The sequence below is a fragment of the Protopterus annectens genome, chromosome 5.part0 (genome assembly GCF_019279795.1).
Source record: "Protopterus annectens isolate FY-2018-M chromosome 5.part0, PAN1.0, whole genome shotgun sequence".
Classification (NCBI taxonomy): Eukaryota; Metazoa; Chordata; order Ceratodontiformes; family Protopteridae; genus Protopterus; species Protopterus annectens.
The window spans coordinates 1053559646-1053581801 of record NC_056735.1 but is presented as its reverse complement, the minus strand read 5'-3'; positions in this window follow the sequence as shown (position 1 = coordinate 1053581801).

Here is a 22156-nt window from a genome sequence, read left to right as displayed (position 1 = left end):
CTGGGATAACAGTATAGACAAACTGTGCCTATGGTGCAAAGAATACAGCAGTATGGAGTGGGGCCCTGAGATAACAGTATAGACAAACTGTGCCTCTGGTGTAAAGACTACAGCAGTGTAGAGTGGGGACCTGGGATAACAGTATAGACAAACTGTGCCTATGGTATAAAGAATACAGCAGTATGGAGTGGGGCCATGGGATAACAGTATAGACAAGCTGTGCTTGTGGTACAAGGAATACAGCAGTGTGGAGTGGGGGTCTGAGATAACAGTTTTCACTGTAATGCAAATTACAGAAATTTTGTTAAACGTAGGCCAAGTGGCCGGAATATCTATACCTGGTATGAATCCCACCACACCCCCTGAACTTACATATACCAAACTCTGTGATTGCCATATTCTATGAAATGGCCATTATGTGAGTCAGCTCTTTTGGTAACCTGGTCTTCATGTTTCAAGACTTGCTGTAATGGGTCCCGACATTTCAAAAGGTTACCATAAAAAAAAAAAAAAAAAAAAAAAAAAAAAAAATTTTGGAAGTCTAGTATCAACTGTACTTAGTAATAATCCTTTAATATTTTTATATACAAAACTTATATGCAAGTCCATTATGTGTAATTGTACCAAGGTCTCTAATCTGCTTAACAGTTTTACATTCTTTCCCCATTATTATCTTTAATTCCTGATTTTTTCCAAACTATACTAGCTTTGCATTCATTATGGTTCAATTTATCTTGGGATCAAGCTTTTTGGTTAAATGTAATATATACTTGTACAATGACCAATTTTCATTTAGACCTATGTAGCCATTACATTACTGTTATTTCTGCCCTGTGCATGGAACAACTATGTATACACTGATGCATGTTTCAGATGTTTCCATAAGTGTGTGTCCCTCGATATCTCCATGTGTTTGTTTGTATATATGCATGATTATGATTTTGGCCAAGACCGAGTACATGTATGTAGACATTGGCATGTGTATAGTAATAATTGGTGAAACATATCAGGGATGTGTATGTTTGTACATGCTGATAGTGATTCGGATGCCTACTTGAGCAACAGTGCACATATGATTTGAGGCAAAATCATGTTGTAGACTTCCAATACACCATTCCATAATAAATATTGGTATGTGCAAACAGCACATAATCTGCATGGACATAATCAGCATACAAATGCATACAGCAGTTCACCTAGTGAATAATACAGCTAAATACACGTGTACCATGCATACATTAATGTCTCCATAATGAATAGCATGCATACATAAATGCTTACATATTCCTAATGTGCAAAATACCACAATACAGAGCCATTGAGCATATATTCTCTCAACATTGGAGATACTACAATATGGTGGTGAATTAATGCCATGTGGTATATACAGTGGATATAAAAAGTTTACACACCCCTGTTAAAATGCCAAGTTTTTGTGATATAAAACAATGAGACCACAATAAATAATTTCAAAACTTTTCCCACCTTTAATGTGACCTATAATCTGTACAATTCACTTGAAAAACAAACAAATCTGTTAGGGGAAAAATATAAAAATAAAAAGTACAATATGCTGGTTGCATAAATGTGCACACCCTTAAATAAATACTTTGTTGTGTGTGCACGCCCTTAAACTAATACTTTGTTGAAGCACCTTTTGATTTAATTACAGCATTCTGCCTTCTTGGGTACACACCTGCCATCAATTAATGAAACTCTGATTAACACCAAATAACGTTCAGTTGTCCTAGTATGATTCTCCTGACATTTACTCAGTTGCCTGCTACAGCAAAAGCCATGGTTCACAAGAGATCTTACAAAGCATCAAAGGGATCTCATTGTTGAATGGTATCAGTCAGGAGAAGGGTACAACAAAATTTACACAGCATTCGATATACCATGGAACACAGTGAAGACAGTAATCAAAAAATGGAGAAAATTTGGGGCAACAGTGACGTTACAAAGAGCTGGATATCCCTCCAAAATTGATGAAAAGACAAGAAAAAAAATGGTCAGGGAGGCTGCCAAGAGACCTACAGCAACACTGAAGGAGCTGCAGGAATTTCTGGCAAGTACTGGTTGTGTACTACATGTGATAACAATCTCCCGTATTCTCCATATGTCTGGGTTATGGGGTAGGGTTGCAAGATGGAAGTATTTTCTTACACAGAAAAACATCCAGGTCCAGCTAAAATTTGCAAAACAATACATCGTCTCCCAAAAGCATGTGGGAAAATGCGTTATGGTCTGATGAGACTAAGGTGGAACTTTGTAGCCACAATTCCAAAAGGTACATTTGGCACAAAAACAACACTTCACATCACCAAAAGAACAGCATTCCCACAGTGAAGCATGGTGGTGGCAGTATCATGATTTGGGGTTGCTTTTCTTCAGCTAGAACTGAGGCTTTAGTCAAGGTGGAGGGAATTATGAACAGTTCCAAATACCAGTCACTTTTAGCCCAAAACCTTCAGGCATCTGCTAGAAAGCTGAAGACAAAGAGGAATTTCACCTTTCAACACAACATTGACTCCAAGTATACATCCAAATCAACAAAAGAATGTCTTCACCAGAAGAAAATTAAAGTTTTGGAATGGCACAGCCAGAGCCCAGACATAAATCCAATAGAAAATCTGTGGGGTGACCTGAAAATGGCTGTGCACAAGAGATGCCCTTGCACTCTAACAGATTTGGAGTGCTTTTACAAGGAAGAGTGGGCAAATATTGCCAAGTCCCATGCTGTACCCAAGAAGACTGAATGCTGTAATTAAATCAAAATGTGCTTCAACAAAGTATTAGTTTAAGGGTGTACACACACAACAAAGTATTAGTTTAAGGGTGTGCACACTTATGCAACCAGCGTATTGTATGTCTTTTTATTTTTTATATTTTTTCCCTAACAAGATTTGTTTGTTTTTCAATTGAATTGTACAGGTTAGGTCACATGAGAGGTGGGAAAAGTTTTGAAATTATTTATTGTGGTCTCATGTTTTTTATATCACAAAAACCTGGCATTTTAACAGGGGTGTGTAAACTTTTTATATCCATTGAAGTTGCACACACCTCACCCACTTTGTACAGTTACTACAAAGGAATAACACTGATAGGAAGTCATAAATATGACATAACAAATGCAGAAGAGATTGCATGCAGTGAGTACCGCATGACATCACAGACATCACAGACATGTTCCACTGCAACATTTCCATGACTAATCTTCAAAACTCTGCTTTACGGAGGTGTGCAGGCCTGTATATTGGAACATACCAATCTATGATGGTTGGTCACTCTTATAAGGCTATTATGGTGCCTCCATAAACTCAACCAAACAGTTGTTTTGGAATATATGCAGACATAGCAGCCCGAAATGGTAGCAGCCTTATCTGGTCCTATCCTGCACTGTTGCAGTTACTGGCAGTACAAAATGACTGCAAACTAGAGGGTTATGCTCGCAGACACATGTTGCACAGTTTCCTACTACCAGGCAGTCCTGATAAGTGTAGGCCCTGTTTGTTCCCATCTTGTAATGCTGCAATTACTGCCAGTAAGTGGCACTACAAATGTGTACATCTGGATAATGACACATTTATAATGTTAAATTAAATGTCCCATTCATATATCCTTCTGCCTGACATTATATAGCTTTCGTCCATTTTGCTTACAAATAAATAATGCAGCAATATAGCTATTAGATGATGTCCCAGAATTTGAAACATTTTACAAAGTGCTTATATGCACTGAAGGAGATAAGAGAATAGCAGGTACTGCAGCAACATGTATTTTTCTAACAATTATAGGTGAAAGACTCTAATGTCTGTGATGTAACAGACAAATGTCTCAATTGATGAAGACAGACCTAACTAAAAAGAAATCACCAAGGGCATTCTGCAAAATTCAGGACAGTGGGGGTGGGTTACAGTCAACTCACTAAAGGCATTTATAATGGACGCCGCTCAGCAGAAAAAAAATTGTTGAAAACCAATTTCGGCAGATTTGAGTTTGCACTTTTCCCCACTGTTGGGCAGTCTCAGAGATGGTATACATAGGATTTTTGGAGGGATCTCCATTCACATGGGGGAATGCAGGGGACTTACCCCCATACAAAAAAAATCGGAACTTGCTGAGAGTGTGTTTTGGCAATTTGGTTCCTATGGAATATCATTTGATATAATTGACTTGCTGAGTTGACATGGATCTGTTGACAGATATAGGTGCAGGCCATGTAACCCACTACTCACTTTAGCTTTCTGGCAGATTCTGTTGGCCTTCTTCCAACCATTCATCCAGATATGGGCATAGCCAGCAGTGCCAGTCATTGTATTGGTGCCTCACTTGGACTGCCATCTAGTCTGTCCCAGTCTTCCATCACAGGTGTCATGTGATCTGCCCCCAGATGTTTTTATCAGTAATACGGTCTCTGTGAATCTCAAAGCCTTGCCTCATATCCAACATAGATATGAAGCATAACCATGGTTTACCTCTCCATCTGTTTAGATGCCTAAACTTAGCCTAGAGTCATCATCATCATCATCATCATCATCATTACCATATTCTCCATCTTTCTTTTGTAATCAGAGTACAGTAGAATAACCTCAATGTGGTGAGATTCTAAATCTTTTCAATCTTGTGTGCTACAAATATGGGCACTAATTTGATGTACATGAGGGCATGCTACTTCATGTGCACACATGCCTGAATACTGTATGTATGTTACTTCATCTGCACATGTCTGAGTATGTATGTGTGCTACTTCATGTGCACATGTGCTTGAGTACTGTATGTATGCTACTTCATGTGCACATGTGCCTGAGTACTGTATGTCTGTAGTACACATGTGCTTGAGTACAGTATGCCTGTAGTACACACATGCCTGAGTACTGTATGTCTGTAGTACACATGTGCCTGAGTACAGTATGTCTGTAGTACACACATGCCCGAGTACTGTATGTCTGTAGTACAAATGTGCTGGAGTACTGTATCTATGCTACTTCATGTGCACACATGCATGAGTACTGTATGCATGCTACTTCATGTGCACATGTGCCTGAGTACTGTATGTCTGTAGTATACACATGCCTGAGTACTGTATATTTGTAGACATCTGGCATTGTAAACAACTGTATTCATGTACAGAATCAAGGCACAGTAGACTTGTGATTTTTGATAGCCACTAAATGGATATTAATACAGTAATAGGAATTAATGTGTGTCTACAATATTCCATGGTAATTAACTTCATTAATGAGAGATGGCATCGTAAGCATTGAAATGACATCTGATGATGATAAGCAGATGCCTGCAGTACATGGATATTGGTTTCTGTTTGTGTATTACTCAAAGTTATTGCTTTGTGTGAAGTTTTGGTGAGTATTTCGCATATTTACCTATGTTTTCATGTATAACTCCACTGTGAGCAAGTGCGCATCATCCACAGCTGTATAGTAATGGAATAAACATCAATTTGTTAGGCACCTTCATGTTTGTCTTCAGTTACAGCTTGAATTCCACTAAATATGCTAGTGACTAGTTTCCATTCTTAAAAAAGTACTATCAGTAACATGGCCTTAATACAGGTAAACACATGTCAAAATTGTCTCAGACTCCTTCAGCTGATCATGTATCACATACATAGAAACTGCTTCTGAGCTCACTTGTGTTCCTTCTGGGTATCAAGCTACATTGCATATGGCATAATGTATTGAGTGACATCTGTTCTACAGTGTGCATTTAAGTTGGTGTGGAATCGCCATCTACTGTAGTTCTGTATTCAAACATTGTGCCATGTTCCTAGTACTGGTGTCACATACCACTGGTGCATAGGATGTTCTGTTGTTATTCCAATCATGTACATATGGACTATTTAACTTATGTTGTGAAACATCTTGCACAGGACATCACATTACCATTCTCTTTGCATTACGTATGTGTCCATCTGTAGTTGGTGTGTGTGTGTGTGTGTGTGTGTGTGTGTGTGTGTGTGTGTGTGTGTGTGTGTGTGTGTGTGTGTGTTTACAGTGCTATGCTTTGCTTTTAGTATACAATTTACAGCAGGCAGTCCCTACAGTTGCTAATGAGTACATTCATGACAGGCACATTTTTCTGTCAGTATATATTGAAAATGCCCTAATATAATGCTGTACATTATATGTTTGTGCAAGAGTTATGAATGGCACATTGGTGGATTACATTGTAATATCCTGTGTTTATATATGATCCATGTCAACAGTGCAAATTTTCTGCTTTATTTCACATTTCATTCTTTTACTGGGGTGATACAGTGAGAACACTGACTATTTGCATGTGCTGCCTAGAAGAAATAATTCACAAAGAATAAAAAAAAGGAGAACAAGAAGGCTGTTTTCTTTTTCAGACACCTGCTGTAATGAAGAGAGAGTTTCACCACCTGAGAAAATGAAGTCTTGTTAGAGGTAGTGTGAGAGCCTGGCAGAGGATTGGTAGGATGTTATGGTGACAGACTTCAACACCTTTGTCAACAGGAGGATATTGTCTGTCATGTTAACAATGTTGAGAATCACGATATGAGCATGTGTGCTTCTTGATGACTCCCTATTAAAATGTCAGCACTCGTAGCACCGACTGCCAACATGCTGAAAAAAAAATCACAGAAACTGCAAGACAAGAGAGAATATCAAATATTACTCTTCTCCTTTAAACTTCTTTTTTGCAGGGGGCCACACAAACTTATTTATAGTAGTTCAAAGGTCGCCATACCTTAGAGAAAAGACCATATTCTGAGAAATGACAATCTGTGACTTAACATGTGTAAGCCTGGTTTTTTTTGGACATTCAGTCTCAGCATTATAGGACTTGCTCATGTTGGTCCCGGTATTTCATATGGTTACCATTGCTGACACTGTGATACTAGAGTGATGGATCATACTGCATGGTGAATACATTGAAATAACAGAGAGATGCCACATGTGCATGACACCTATCACTGCCTCTTACCAATAAAGAGGAATTTCTTCTGTTTCTCTTGAACCAAGGTGGTGATAGGTGAATTTCTGAAGATGGCAATGAAGTTAAGGTACCAAAGCATACATAAAAGACCATGTGGTTGTTAAATCCATGCAAGAGGTTACCAAGAGGACTCATGTATGGGCACATTGTATGGTTAGCACAGCTGAGAGGCATGTGCTTTTTGCAGTAATGGAGCAGGACTAACCAGGTATAATGTGGCAAATTCTATTTATATGTATATGTATATAGCAAATATACTGATAATGTGTACTTGATATCTTGACCTCAAGTTATTTCCAGGATCATTAGACACTGGTGACGCTAGGGATGGTGGCACACATGAATGCACATGATTTTTTATGCATTCATTCATTGTATTCCTTACACCTATTTCTGACAATGCTGCATATTAATTTAAGAGTAGGGCCTTATTTGTAATGGCTTGCTTTTTCCCCTTTGTAACTCTTGATGAAGGCATATCTTCTCTATCCTGTTCTATTGACATTTATATAGCTGTTGACATTATTGATACATTCTGTACAGCCCATAACACAGAGGACACAATGCTTGGGGAGAAGTGCAAAGTCCCACATTGATTAAAGTATATCCAGTGACAACACAGACTCCAAGTTACATGTCAGTCAACTGGCTCATGATGATATAGATACTCTGTTAGATGGAAATGATACCACAAAAAATGGCCAGGGTCCATGGTAATCAACTCTGCTGAGACATAGCGAGTGAAAAATGTAAGTTTGTTTCATGCCTTTCCTGTAACTAGCTTATCAGTGGGAGTGGTAAGCACTAGGTAACCTATATACCACATAAGGAGTGGTTTCTGGCCCATAAATTGTAGTTATTGGCCATTTGGGCAATTATTTCCATTGCTCTCAACTTTCTGATTTAAAAGCCCACATTTGCATTTGTTTCTTTCCTGTAACTAGTCTAGTCCAGATACAGATTCTTAGTTTTAGCACTTGAATTTGCTTATTCATGCTCAGCACTTGTTTACAACTTGTTGTAAGCAGTAAATAATCTACAAATTACTACAGCACTCAACCTTCCTCATTACCTAGAGGAAAACCGTTGTTGTACTTACTTTCCTCACTTGCTTAGAGAAAAAAAACTCTTGTACTCACTTTCCTCACTTGTCTATAGGAAAATATTTTTTTTATTCAGGCATGTCCAAGGGTCAGCTCCCAGTGTTCTCTCCTGTCTATCTGATGAGTCTGGTCATCCTGGGGCAATGTAGCAATTGCCTCATGTACACAGAAAACCCTCTCCTCCTACCACCCGACATTACAACCTGTGAGAGATGCACTTATGTAGCCAAACTGGAAGTAAAGCTCTCTCTGACCAAGACTGAACTTGACAGTCAAGAGGAGAAGGTAAACACTTGCACCACACTAAACTCATCACATAGTCCCGCTAAACCTACACCACCAAAATCCACACATAGAAATGCAAAAACATTCATGGAGGCTCTCAATAATAATCTGCTCAAGCAACAGAGACCTCCAAAGCAGAAACACAAGCAACCTCCACCCCCCCAACACAACCGAAATGACACATAGCCCACAGACTCAGTGTGCCACTCAACCACAGCCCATAAGGCAAAACAACGTGCCCAACACACTAGTCATAGGTGACTCTATAGTCAGGCACACTGATGTCCCACTCACCAGGCTAAACAAGGAGAAGGTTACTGTCAGCTGCCTGCCAGGTGCCAGGATCTGTCACATAACCCATGCACTCAGGTCACTCCATAACAAGTACAAATATGACTCTGTCATTGTCCATGTTGGTATGAATGACCTGAGATGTACCTCCCTGGACTACATGAAAAGAGACATGGAATAGCTCTCCGATCTTGTAGCCTAGACAGGTATGACTCTAGCCCTGAGTAGCATCCTGCCATCTCCCAGAATGATTCCGCAGTACAAGGACAAAATGATTGACTTCAACAATTGGCTAAACTTCTGGTGTCATTCTAAGTGGATCCAGTATCTGTCTGCCTGGGACGACATGGCTGACAGACCACGATGCTTTACCAGAGCTGGCCTGCACCTGTTGTCCCTGGGATTCCAGATACTGGTTAATGTTCTTGCCGCCACTATAGTGCCTTTTTTAGGCAAGGTTCAAATGACAAATTCACCGCCATAACCGGAATAGGCAAGCAAAAACTGAGGGTAATGCTACTCAATGCTAGAAGTCTAAATCTCAAAATACACTTCCTCTAGGCACTCCTTAGAATGGAGAACATCGATATCTGTGCAATGACTGAGACCTGGTTCAAGGCTCCAGATAGCACCCCTGCATTACCAGGCTATAACTCATACAACACTTTTAGGCCATCTAACCTGGACCAGAACACCAAAGGCAGAGGTGTGTCCATATTCATTAAGGATATCCACATCTCCAGGCTAGTTGCTCAGCATAATGCATCAGAGGTTATCCAAGTGCAACTAATTCTGGGCAAAACTGCAATCCAAATTATCGCTTGCTACAGATCCCCCACCATGCCCCAGGATTTCCACTCCTCTTTTCTTGATATACTGGAAAATATTACGGTTCAATCAAACACCAAAACAAAAGCAAGAAATAGGGCCAGCACCAATGGGAGTTGACAAAAAATACATAAATTTATTAAATAAACATGTCCAAACAAGTAGAAGTGTCAAACACCCCAGGTCAGTCCTGGGACCTCTCCTGTTTGGTATCTACTTCTCTGAAGTACAGGCTAACAAAGAAGGCCTTTGGCTGATGAAGTTCGCAGATGACTGCAAACTAGGAGCCATAGTCGAGTCCTCAAATGATGTGGACATCCTACAGAAGGGCCTCACTGAGACAGATGCCTAGTGTTAGAGCCATGGCCTCAAGCTCAATGCCAAAAAGTGCATTGTCATCCTCTTTGGTAAAAACTCTGTACCCATGAACTACCACATAGGCTGCAGTCTACTTAACACCGAATGTGTGATAAGAGACCTTGGGACCCAGCTGGACAGTAGTCTCTCCTTTGATAATCACATTGCCACAGTAGTCAGAAAATCCTTCTATGTGGCACACTTCATAATAAAAGGATTCCCATCCAAGAAAAAGAGGTCATTGTTCTCCTCTACTCGACACTCATTAGACCCATTATAGAGTACAACGCCCCTTTTGGAATGTACTTCACAAGACATCTGCAGCAGCTAGAAATGCCACAGAAGTACCTCGCAAAGAGGATTACTGGCCTCAAACAGATGCCCTACACTGACCGTCTCAAAAAAACATCAGCTTTACTCCATAGCATATCGCCTACTCCAAGGTGATCTCGGCCTAACATATAAAGCTATGTCAAACCCAGAGCTGTTGGACATGCTACACTTAAAGAAATCCCAATCCTTCTGGGCTACACGCTCTAGGGACCTAAACCTTGTCACCACAATAAACAGGACATGCTGGAGGGGTAGATTCCTGTCCCAGAGACTTCTCATACTCTAAAACAAGCTACCCATCTATGTCAAGCAAAGTTTCTCATTAGCACTCTTTAAGAAAAATCTTGATGAGTGGATGGAAAATAGGAAATACACCCCAGGGAACACTTCTGTGGCTCTGCTCGACAGCGGCACAGGAAAATAACTTTCTTGGGTGGTATAAACCAGGGAACCTTGTTGGCTAGGCTTACTTAGGCCCTTGGGCCGATAGCCTGGTACCTACCTATGAAACTATGAACATGTCCAATTCATATAGGTGCACTAAGCATTTAGCAAAAATGTTGGACATACCTCTGCAGGTGTCTGCCTGCTGTTGCAATCGCATGAGCCAATGTATCAGTGCATATGTATAACAAAGAATGCCCTTGTGATGGCCACTGACTGTGTCACACAACAACTGAGTATGGTACATGATGGTTTTGAACACCTTTGTACAAAATTCATGACAACTCTTGAATGGTTTATGAATAGTATGAAGGACATAACACAGGATGCAGCGCAATGTCTTACATGAGCAGCATGTGCTAAACATGCCATACAAGCAATAATTTGAATTGTGATGTGACATGGTCACTCAAGGGTAGAGAACTGTGTTGTTATGGATGTGTCACACAAGGTAATTGGCCTGTTGTCTAACATGGATGACACAACCTGCCAGATACTGTAAGTTGTAAGTTTTGTCCCACACTCCCTGCTGGTAGTTGCTGTCCCCACTAAATGGCACTGATACATACACCCATAGCATCCTCTATTCCCTTGGTAGTAATGGTGACAGTCCAGTACTGCCTTAGTTACGGATCTATATCACATTATCGAATCGCAATTAAGTGAACACCTCTTCCTCAAACACCTATTCATCAAACTAACTTTTCAGCAAAAAGCTTTCTAGGGCAAACTGACGGTAGTCTGCCCTAGCGACCATAAACAAAACCATAAAATTTAACCCCTATGGAGGTGGGGGGCTATGCCACCCACACCGCCCACCTAAATATACCAATTCAGAAATCGCACTACAGTGGGGAAAAGGGCAAATTCCAGACAGTGGCCAACCATCGGTTTGCCCTAGGAAACTTTTTATTGAAAAGTTTGATGGATAGTATGTTCACTGAATATGTGTTTGACAAAGACGTGTTTGCTTAATTGTGATTCAACAATGTGATATAGGCCCCTTAGGTACATATCAGCTCATCACCAGCTAAGGAGTTTCCACGTAGATGGCAGTGGCTGTCCACATGGATATCCTGAACTGCAGTACAGAATCACACACATTGTCAATTGTCATGATACCATATGTCCATGCCTGCCTGTGTTAATGATGGCTGATGTGTTTCCCTCAACCCAATGTATATATGTATGGTGCTACACCTGTCTAAGGATATGATCTTTAAAGCACATGCTGGGTAAGAGACACATCAACATTGCTATAACTTGCTACTGTGATGTCTTATGTCTGTCTGTGCATTGTGTGTTTTTAGTTCACTGCCATTATCCGACAGTGCTGCAGGTCTGCCATGCCATGGCTGTGTACACTGTGTCTCTGATAATGCCATACCTCCACTCTAGTTAGACTGTGTAAACCTGTTTACATGTTGCCCTCCTGTTGTCCATTAACTGTGTTTGTGTTTGGTGCACATCGTGATACTGTAAAATAGTACTGTGTACTACCACAGTGCATATCGACATACATGATATTGCATAATGATGCACCACTGTGAATAACATATTTGTGTGCAGACTGCCAGATATGTTATGTATTCCTTGCTTAACTGTATTCACTGCTTAACTGTATGTAGTACAGTTAAGCAGTGAATACATAACATATTTGTGTGCAGACTGCCAGATATGTTATGTATTCACTGCTTAACTGTACTACATACATGCATACTTTGGCAAATACTGCCCATTCCACATTCCTGATGGTGATAGTCCCCTTAACACACACACACACACACACACACACACACACACACACACACACACACACACACACACACACACACACACACACACACACACACACACACACACACACACACACACACACACTCTTCCTACTGCTCCTTATAGCTGCCTTTCTTTTCCTCATACTCCCTGTGCATTTCATGTTATTTATTCATGGCCAGGGCTAACCTATGCCCAACATCATTATTGCCTGTGTACATAAGGCTGACAGTGGCAGTAGGTGCAGGAGATAGATATATCATCACATCTGTGCTTTGCTGTGTAAATGTAATAAGTGCATGGTCCGGTGTACACATACTGTTGCCATGTAAGCTTATACATGTATATTCCCATAGTCTGAACCAATATTTGTTATGTCCCCCCTGCTTCCTGTAGACAGTATTGATGTTCATTTGCTTTGTGTGACCACATTTAGGCCTCTCTCGATTACCCAGTGAATGTGTATGGCATACTGTCATAATATTGATTCATGTAGCATAACAATATATACATAATCACTATACATCTGTCTATGCACTAACACCATTTTCCATCTGCAGCATTAAAAAATTCTTGTACACTAATCAATGTAACTGACAACCTACTTCTGTCATCCATTTGGCACACAATACCACAGGAGCATACACCCACAACATATATCTGTAATTATTAGTACACATGCTCTGAAAATGTTGAATGCTTACAATGTAGCTATTCATTGCTTCCTGCCTATATATATATATATATATATATATATATATATATATATATATATATATATATATAGAGTCCATGAGTCACAGCTTTGTGTACTGTACACCATGCACATGTGTCTTTCAGCATACTATATATGTTTGTCTGATGGCAGAGGTCACAAGTCACATATTTTTGTATGCCTGTTATATGTAGTCATGACCAGTAAACAAACAGGGCTTGCTATCAATTGTTTTGTGCTTCTGTACCAGAGATCTGTCATGTCTCAAAGTTACAAACCAGGCATTGCATGGTTGCCAGTGCTTGGTCATTCACCTACACCTTGTAAATGATTCACCTGTGTCCACCTCATCTACTGGTGTTGCCTGTAGTTAGTCTTTATTAAAATGCCTGTATTTCATAATTTAGTTCACTGGCACCATGAGCAGGCAGGTCTCAATGCTTGGATGTTAACATACTGTACAGCATAGTACTTGGGGTGACTATCAAGGCAGCCTTCTTTGCTGCATAATGCAAGGCAGTCTCAGAGGTATCCTGACTTCTGAATTGGGCTATCTGCATACCAAATACTTTTTCAGTGATGTTACTTGTCACAGTGTGTGTTTTATTATATGGATCCCCTTCGGGTAAAGATGGCAATCTGATGGGTGCCATCCTCCATAGATCCAGTGGATAACCAATGTCCTCTGTCTGCATGACACTCACATTACATTAGCTGCACAGGATAGACTGCAGCAGGTCCTGACAAACAGTGAGTAGCTTTCCGGTTTAATCCCTTCCTTGAACAATGCCCATGGAGCACTCTCCCTTTATAGGAAGGCCTCAAGTGCACTATCAGTATATGCTGCTATAAGGTATATTATGTTACCATCAGCTGAGCACACCACCTGACAGCTGACAGAGGGCCACCCCTTCCAGTTATAGTCGCACTCCACTTCCTTGCTGGATGAGATTTTTCTTGACACATGACTGCAGACTTCTGTGCTGATGACACAATAGAAATTGACAATGGTAGAGAAATGTTCCATGAGTGTCTCCATTCCTTTTTACTGGATACTTGATATAGTCATGTGTCTTGCTGCACCTAACTGCTAGGGATATTTCTAACATGCAGCAGACAGCTGTGAGACACCCCTGCAGTATCTCTCATATGTCACTGAAATGTTCCAGAAACCAGTATACAAAGACATAGTCATACATTTGTGAGACAGTGTCACCCCACCGATTGCTTGGTGAGGGGTGCACACATCTGTTCAGCCTGGGTCTACCTATAACTTCTTAATCTGAAAGCAGGCATATTTAGAGCTTGGATTATCACTTTTTAGGCATCTCCTGGCCTGTGGTATCCTCAGTACCCCATACATGCAGGACATAATCTGCATCTATTTGGAACATTCTGATAATTCTGCAGTATTTTTCTTTCATTCTTTGTGTGTGTGTGTGTGTGTGTGTGTGTGTGTGTGTGTGTGTGTGTGTGTGTGTGTGTGTGTGTGTGTGTGTGTGTGTGTGTGTGTGTGTGTGTGTGTGTGTGTGTGTGTGTGTGTGTGAATTATGGTTTCCACTGTTATTTGCTATTAGAGTGATGGCATCTGCCACAAACTGATTTTGGTGATATTTATTGGCATTTGGCAGACATATTGCTGTTGAACTGGGTTTAGGTTTGCTGCTGTCACTGTTTTTATGGGAACAATTCAGATGTACACCTACTGACTACTTTAGTGGAAACACAACTGATTTTGGTGATATTTATTGGCATTTGGCAGACATATTGCTGTTGAACTGGGTTTAGGTTTGCTAGTGTCACTGTTTTTATGGGAACAATTCAGATGTACACCTACTGACTACTTTAGTGGAAACACCAGTGCTGTCCCTTTGGCATAATTCATGCTCAGCATCCATCGATTGTCATAAATGTCTTTCAGAATCTTTCCACAGTGTGAAAAGATGATTTCAGATTATTTTCAGCAGAGGAGGTATCCAGATATATGTGGCTTCACATACCAAATACATACTCAAAAATTAAATTAAGGTTATTCTGTAAATACATACACGGTTACCTGTCAGATCTTAGAAAATGAGATGTCTTGTTTAAGCGTAAAGAAATAATCTGATGTTATGATTGCATCTCATATTAGTACTGATGTGATTTGTCCAGAAGGATATTAATCATCAACAGCATCAGTTATTGAGGCATACAGAAAGCCAGTAGTAATGACAGAAACTTCATAAATCTTTATTTTACAGAATAACAAAGAAAACAATAACTCATAAAAACAGTATATAAATTTCTGGTTTGATGCAGTATCTAGGTAAGGACATATATGTCACTGGTATGATTTGAAATGACAATAATGTATTTTACCTTAGCTACCACACAATTTTCAAGATATCTTGGCATTAATTAGCTTGATACAATATAATTGTTAGGGTGAAGATGCTGCAAAATTTGGAGCCCATACGTTAATGTTATCATTTTATATATTGCTAAAAAAAAGGCAATAGGGAGCTGTTAAAATGTTTATTCAGTTATATGACAATTAGCTTCATTGGAGCTCTGCCAATCACATATATGATTAAGGACAAAGTATAAGTTCTATTACGATGACAAATTGGTCAAGTCAAAAATGATTGTCAACAAACAAGCAGCAATACATTCATGCATAGCTATGCCTGTATGAATGCATTTTAATATATATAAATAAATGTTAGTAGAAATTTATATATTAACATTTGAGAAAATCTATATTTCTGCAACTTCATATGAGCAGCATACAGTACTTGTAAAATAGAAAGAACTAATATTTATCAGATCTTTTTGGTATTTGTAGATATATTTTAATAACAGTCATGTAAGTTTTAGATGTAAAAAAATAAAATATATACAATAGAACATTACTGGTGAAATTGGTTTAAAATGTTGATAGTATATACATTGGCTTTGAATAATTGGTTAATAAGATGAAAGTTATAGTTTAAGGGCACCTAATTACTTCCCATTTACATAGATGTTTCTTATGAAGGACAACAGAGTGAGGCACAGTTTGATTATGAATCTGAGAACAAGGAGTGTTGTGTCCTATAAAAAATGCTCTGTAAATTTCTAGAAAATGCATGATTGACATAGTCTACCACCTCAAAAAATGCCTGTGTTTATGAAGCATTGAATTCTACATTAATGCAATGTTTTTCCTTGACGAAGAAAAGCAACATTTTTCGAATTATATATGCTATGTATTGCATTTTTAATTTTGTGCTAAGATACATATGCAAATTCTGCAGAATTTGATATTATTTTGTTACTGGTTACAAAAATAATACAATTAACTGTGTATACATAAAACGGTTTTCCTAGTTTCTTGCATTTTGCTAAAATTAAATATGTTATTGTTCATGTTATTAGCTCCTCATGACACAACTTTGCATCGCGTGTCTCTTATAACCAGTACCCTTGCAGGATAGTAGAAAGGTTAACAAAAAGAATCAATTATTTCACACTGAACATCTTTTACATATACTGCTGAAGCTTCTGAATAATAATTATGGTCCATGTGTCACTTAATAAAATAAATGCCATTCACCTAAGATTCATAATTTAGAACTCAAAAGTTTAATGCAGATATGCTAATGTTAAAAAAAAAGATGTTTCTTCTGTAAGAAGTACACAGATCTTGATACTGGACATATATTATATGGTTGTTGTGTATAGAAAAGTAAAATCATGACATTTCATTGTATGCTCAGCTCACTGAAGAGACGCTGTCTTTTAAAATTGGTTAACAGGAACATTTTGGAGGATGGGCTGCACTATTAACTCCCAACATCATGGATTTGCTGTTCACACCCTTTTATTTGGGTCACACTTAACTGAAGAAAAGCTTTTCAATGTCAATGTGTTCAGTTTGTGATGTGATTTACAGCTTGCTCAGAAAGCAATACATGCACGTTCCACTGGTGTATTAATCCAAGTATGACAATCCACTTATGAATAGAAATATGAAAATAAGATTCCATTTCTTCAATAAAAAAGAAAATTAAAACAGCATACTACTAAATGCAATAATCCCTTTGGGGTTGTACTTGTTTCTTGTTTTGGGGGGGGGGGGGTTGGTTCCCTTTCGGGCTGTATTTGTTTCTTGTTTTTGTGTTAAACACAATAAAATAATATTTAGTGTGTATAATTTTGAGTAGCATGTATATCATTTGGAATGCCACTTTTGACACATTTGACATATTCAGAATATTTTTTTATGTAGAACGAAGAAAGATATGAAACCAAAACCTGGAGAAAGTAACACAAACAAATCTGTAAAAATTATTCACTGCTTCATTGATCTTTACAAGAATGTACACTCCAAATGATAGGTATACCCATAGTTAGCAAAGATGAAATTCCCTAGGTGATATCAATTGTCCAAAGCACAAAATGTCAAGCAACACTGTTCTAATTGTTGTTCTCTACAGGAAATCACTGTTGGAGCAATTTATGTGTGTGGGTGTGTGTGTGTGCCAGCAGTAATTCCTTTGGTTTGGAAAATTTCTCTTTTCTTTGGGTTACTGCAGCCATGAAGGAGAATAGATATAAGTTTTGGGGGTTGCGGGGGGACTTACAACTGTTTACCCTTCCGTATTGCATGCATTAGTTGTCAGTGATTTGGTCCAGTAGTGTTCTGATGTTTGAGGTTTCATAATAGAGCCACTATATTTTTACAATTTTAATTTAGCTTCAAATATAGACAGATAGATATAGTGGAATACTAATAAACACTGTACAGATATACACAGGAACTCTGCACACTATTTATTATATTCTGCTGTTCAGACACTTAATTCATACCCATGGATTATGGTCATTAATGGAGGTACACAGCTGAAACTAGTTATGGCGTACAATGCACCATAGAACTCTATCTCTGACAAGGATTTTCTTACCATATATATGGTGTTTCTTTGATTTTTTTTTTGACTTTGTTAATATGTTGCTCAGCTTTCCATGATGAACAATATATTAAGATGGAAAGGCGATCACAGTACTGACAAGAGCAACACTGTGGGATTGTATGTGACTGCAGGCCCATACCTGGGGTCTGCCCATACTCATATGATGCTGTGACTGTGAATCACATATAACCAGGGAGGGGGGTCATCTGCATATGTACTATGCCAGCACAATGGAACAAAAGTACATACAGGGTATTGCCTCACTGTGTGCTTACATTTATGAATCCCTAAAGGCATCTGTAAGCAGATGTACCGCAAACTACCCCTGCTTCAGGTAAAACAAATGTTTATGAATAGTGTCCATAATGTGTATATTAATAATGGCACTACATGATAATAATTTAAGAAATAAAATACAAAGAAGTCATTTTAGGTGTCAGGCCACAATATTGTTCTCTATATAATAAATGCAAACAGCGTAGGTATACCACCAATGTGCCTTTTCTTTTATTGTAAAACTATAAAACAAGTTTTGAACCTTCATGATATTAAAATTACTATTCAGAAATGTGGTTTATATTGATGGATGTATGTCTTAGTATGTATTTATTGTAGAGTGATCTTCAGCATGTTTGAATGCGAACATATATGAGCATGTATGTCCAATCAAGAACAAGAAGAGGAAAAATGTTCTTTTTTGCATTACTTTCCCCCAAGCACCTGATGACCATCAAGCCTCCCTTATATCTGACATTGCACTGTCTGATGGACGTCATCATCCAGGGAGCTAAGAGACAATGATGTACATTTACCAGCATCCAGACAATGGCAGCATTTTTAGTTTATGGTGCAACCCTGTCCCTTTTGGTGATATGAATTCTTGCATGATCACAAGGAGTGCCTATGCCCCTCTAGGCCATTATCAGGGATTTATCCCTCTTTAGCACTGGTGCAGGCTATAAAAATTTCATTTTTTAAACATTCAGTTGTGAGTCCAAATTTCAAAAGATTTTTATTTTATGGTTTAGATGAAGTTGTTTTAGATACCAGGGATGTTTACTTACAAAATGAGCTGGACTAGTGTGAGTGCGGCTGCCAGTTTAAATTAAATGCCTTCTCCTAACCAGGCTTGAATGATCATGTCAGTTTTATGGTTGTGTTATAAAAACACCCTTGAAGACATTACAGATGAACTTTATGTAGGATTAGCTTGGTTTTCATTGGTACCTGCTTCCTATTTAAATCAGCTTGTTTCCAAAATGAATTGTCTGAATATGTCTCATAATACAGGACAAAATTGCTCATGTTGGTTGTAATAAAGTGCTACAGTGCCTTGACACTCAAGTGATTTATGTTTTCCTTTCTTTTGTTTTTGACCCATGGCATTTATTTAGCATAATTACAATAAAAACACCTGAAAGAAATAAAAGGTCTACTTCACCCTGTCGAAGGCCGACAATATCGAATCTGATATTGTCGGCACCAAAACGTCGAAAGCGAAAGTAATTGCACGTGTAAATGGAAATCTCCATAAGGGGAGATTTCCATTTACTGCAATGTAGTGCGATCTCGGAGTTGGTATATTTAAGTAGCGGGGGGTGGGGGGTGCAGGGGGGCTTGCCCCCTTGCATAGAGCAATTACTGTTGTGTTTGGGTGGGGTTTTTTTGTGTTTGATGTTTGGGGGTTTTGACATTTTCATGTCAATTATTACACTGTCAACAGTTTGAGTTTTCGACAGCGTAATATAAACGCAAAATAAATAGTAGTCACTTAAGTTTTAAATCATGTTTTCTTTCTTTCTTTAGTCATACAGTACAGAGTGGTTAGCTGCTGTACAACCTTGCCCTGTTAAAACTTAAGCAAAGTTAAGAGTAAGCACACTATAATTTGGATCCTTGTCATAATATACAGGTAACTTTAAATTGTTTAGTTTTTTTTTAATTCCAAATCATTGCATTAAGCTCTAAAATCATTAGTGATTTCTTCACCTTGTGTCTGTGTGGCCAGATTAAGCAACAACAAATAGAAACAGGTATAACACAAAACTACTGAGTGGAAATAGTTTCCCCATGGGCAGTAACAGTCAATAACTCATATCAATTTCATAAAACAGTGATACTTATTTTGCTATCATAATCCGAGTGTATTGTAACAGGTATAATTAGTTATAATGCTTAGAAAACTGTGCCTTGTATATGGAATGATCTGTAGACATACAGGAGTAGCGTTTTAACAAGAATATAATTACTGACAGGTCCTCAGCTTTGAATTGCCTTTGCCAAGCAGAGGTATATAAAAGTTTAAAAGCACTGTTCTAAACTTTAAGCCTGTGGTCATTTGAACAAAAGCTTCAGTGGTACATTTTGAACTCTGGCATTCTAAAATACTATCTATCTATTGTGTCACTCTTTGTGGGTATATTTAAATTATTGTCAATAGATCAATGATCCCAGTGAAGGCAAAAACTCCAAAACAAATCTGAACAAATTACATTCCCAACCTTACAGACTTATATATATATATATATATATATATATATATATATATATATATATATATATATATATATATATATACTAACTCCAAACACCCACCACAGTAGAGAAAGAAAACAATTCCACTATTGCCAAAAGAAGTTTTAGTGAATTTTGCCTTCACTGGAATTGGTCTTGCTTTGTTTCCATGCTCCCAATATTTTTACCCTAATTTGCATCTGCATTCTAACATTTTTAAGTCCAGATGTTAGGTCCAACTCTGCATCTGTAAGTGAAAGCTGCGTTTACTAAAAGTGTTTCACTAAAAGAAAAATGACCAGTTCTGCTTAATACATGATGAAAGAAAGACTAGAATACAAGAAGAATGCTAAACTTACACTATACTAAAAATGGAGTACAATTTCCTCATCTACATTAGCTGCATTGTTCATTCAGTTTGTGTTTATATTTTAACAAACTAAAAAGCCAAACACTGTTTTCCTACTTTTAAAAGCAGGAGCTGTAACTCACCAGATTCCATTAATATCAAAACTCGTATTCTGCATTTGACAGTGGTAAATGCAGTTCTTGTTCTTTAAGCAAGTAAAAAAAAATAATTAAAAAAAGTTGAGAGCACTGATTTTACATGATCATTCAGAGTATTAAGACACATGTCTATTTAATATCCATACAGTACAGCTGTTGACTGTATTATCAGTGGGAACACCAAATGCATTGATCTTGTATTATCACTGGGCACACCAAATGTGTTGACCTTTATCTAGTCAGGCTGCATCTGCATAACAAAGAAAAGTTTTCCATGCATAGCTGTGCACAAGATTGCATGCTAGTAGTTACAATGTCATCAGAGCTGTTTATATCTCCAGGAAAAAGGAGCTCTTCACATACTAAAACATAATGGACATTTAGCTGAACATTTTGTTGGAGGTCTCTTTGGATTTATTCGGATAGCAATTAAGTAGCCTGCATTCATGTTAGAGAGACATTACTAACATGTTCAATGCATTTGAACTTGACTCAATAATGGGTTGTTGTTCCATTAAACAGAATGTCCAAAATAAGGTTTATTATACAGCGAAATGAAATAAAATACTTTTTTATATCTTTTAGTCTTGATATACTGCATTATAAGTTTCTTTTACTATTTATAACATTCATAACTCATAACATTTCAACAAACATAGGACATTTAAATAATACAGTCCATGTCATAGGTGACAACATAAATTCAGCTAATGTAACTTTTTTTGCAATTTCCTTACTATTTTCAGTAACATATGAAATGTCCCTGAAGTGCACTTTCTAGGTAAAGTTATATAGCAGACAGGAAGGAAAGTAACATTTAAAAACAGCCCTTAAAATTCTTCCTTCCATTTTTTTTTCTAATGTAAACTCTAAAAGCCATTTTGAAAGCAAGCCCATAAATTTATTGCAGGTTAAAAATACCTGCTGGGTAACAGCTATCATATATGTCTTCTGCATATCTAAACAACAGCAAATTTACTAGTCACTGCTGTTTATTGCACGTTTACAAATTAAATCTGAGAGATTCATTAAAATATTTGCTTCAGGTAAGTGATTGCCAGCTAACTCTATTAGCATAACATGTT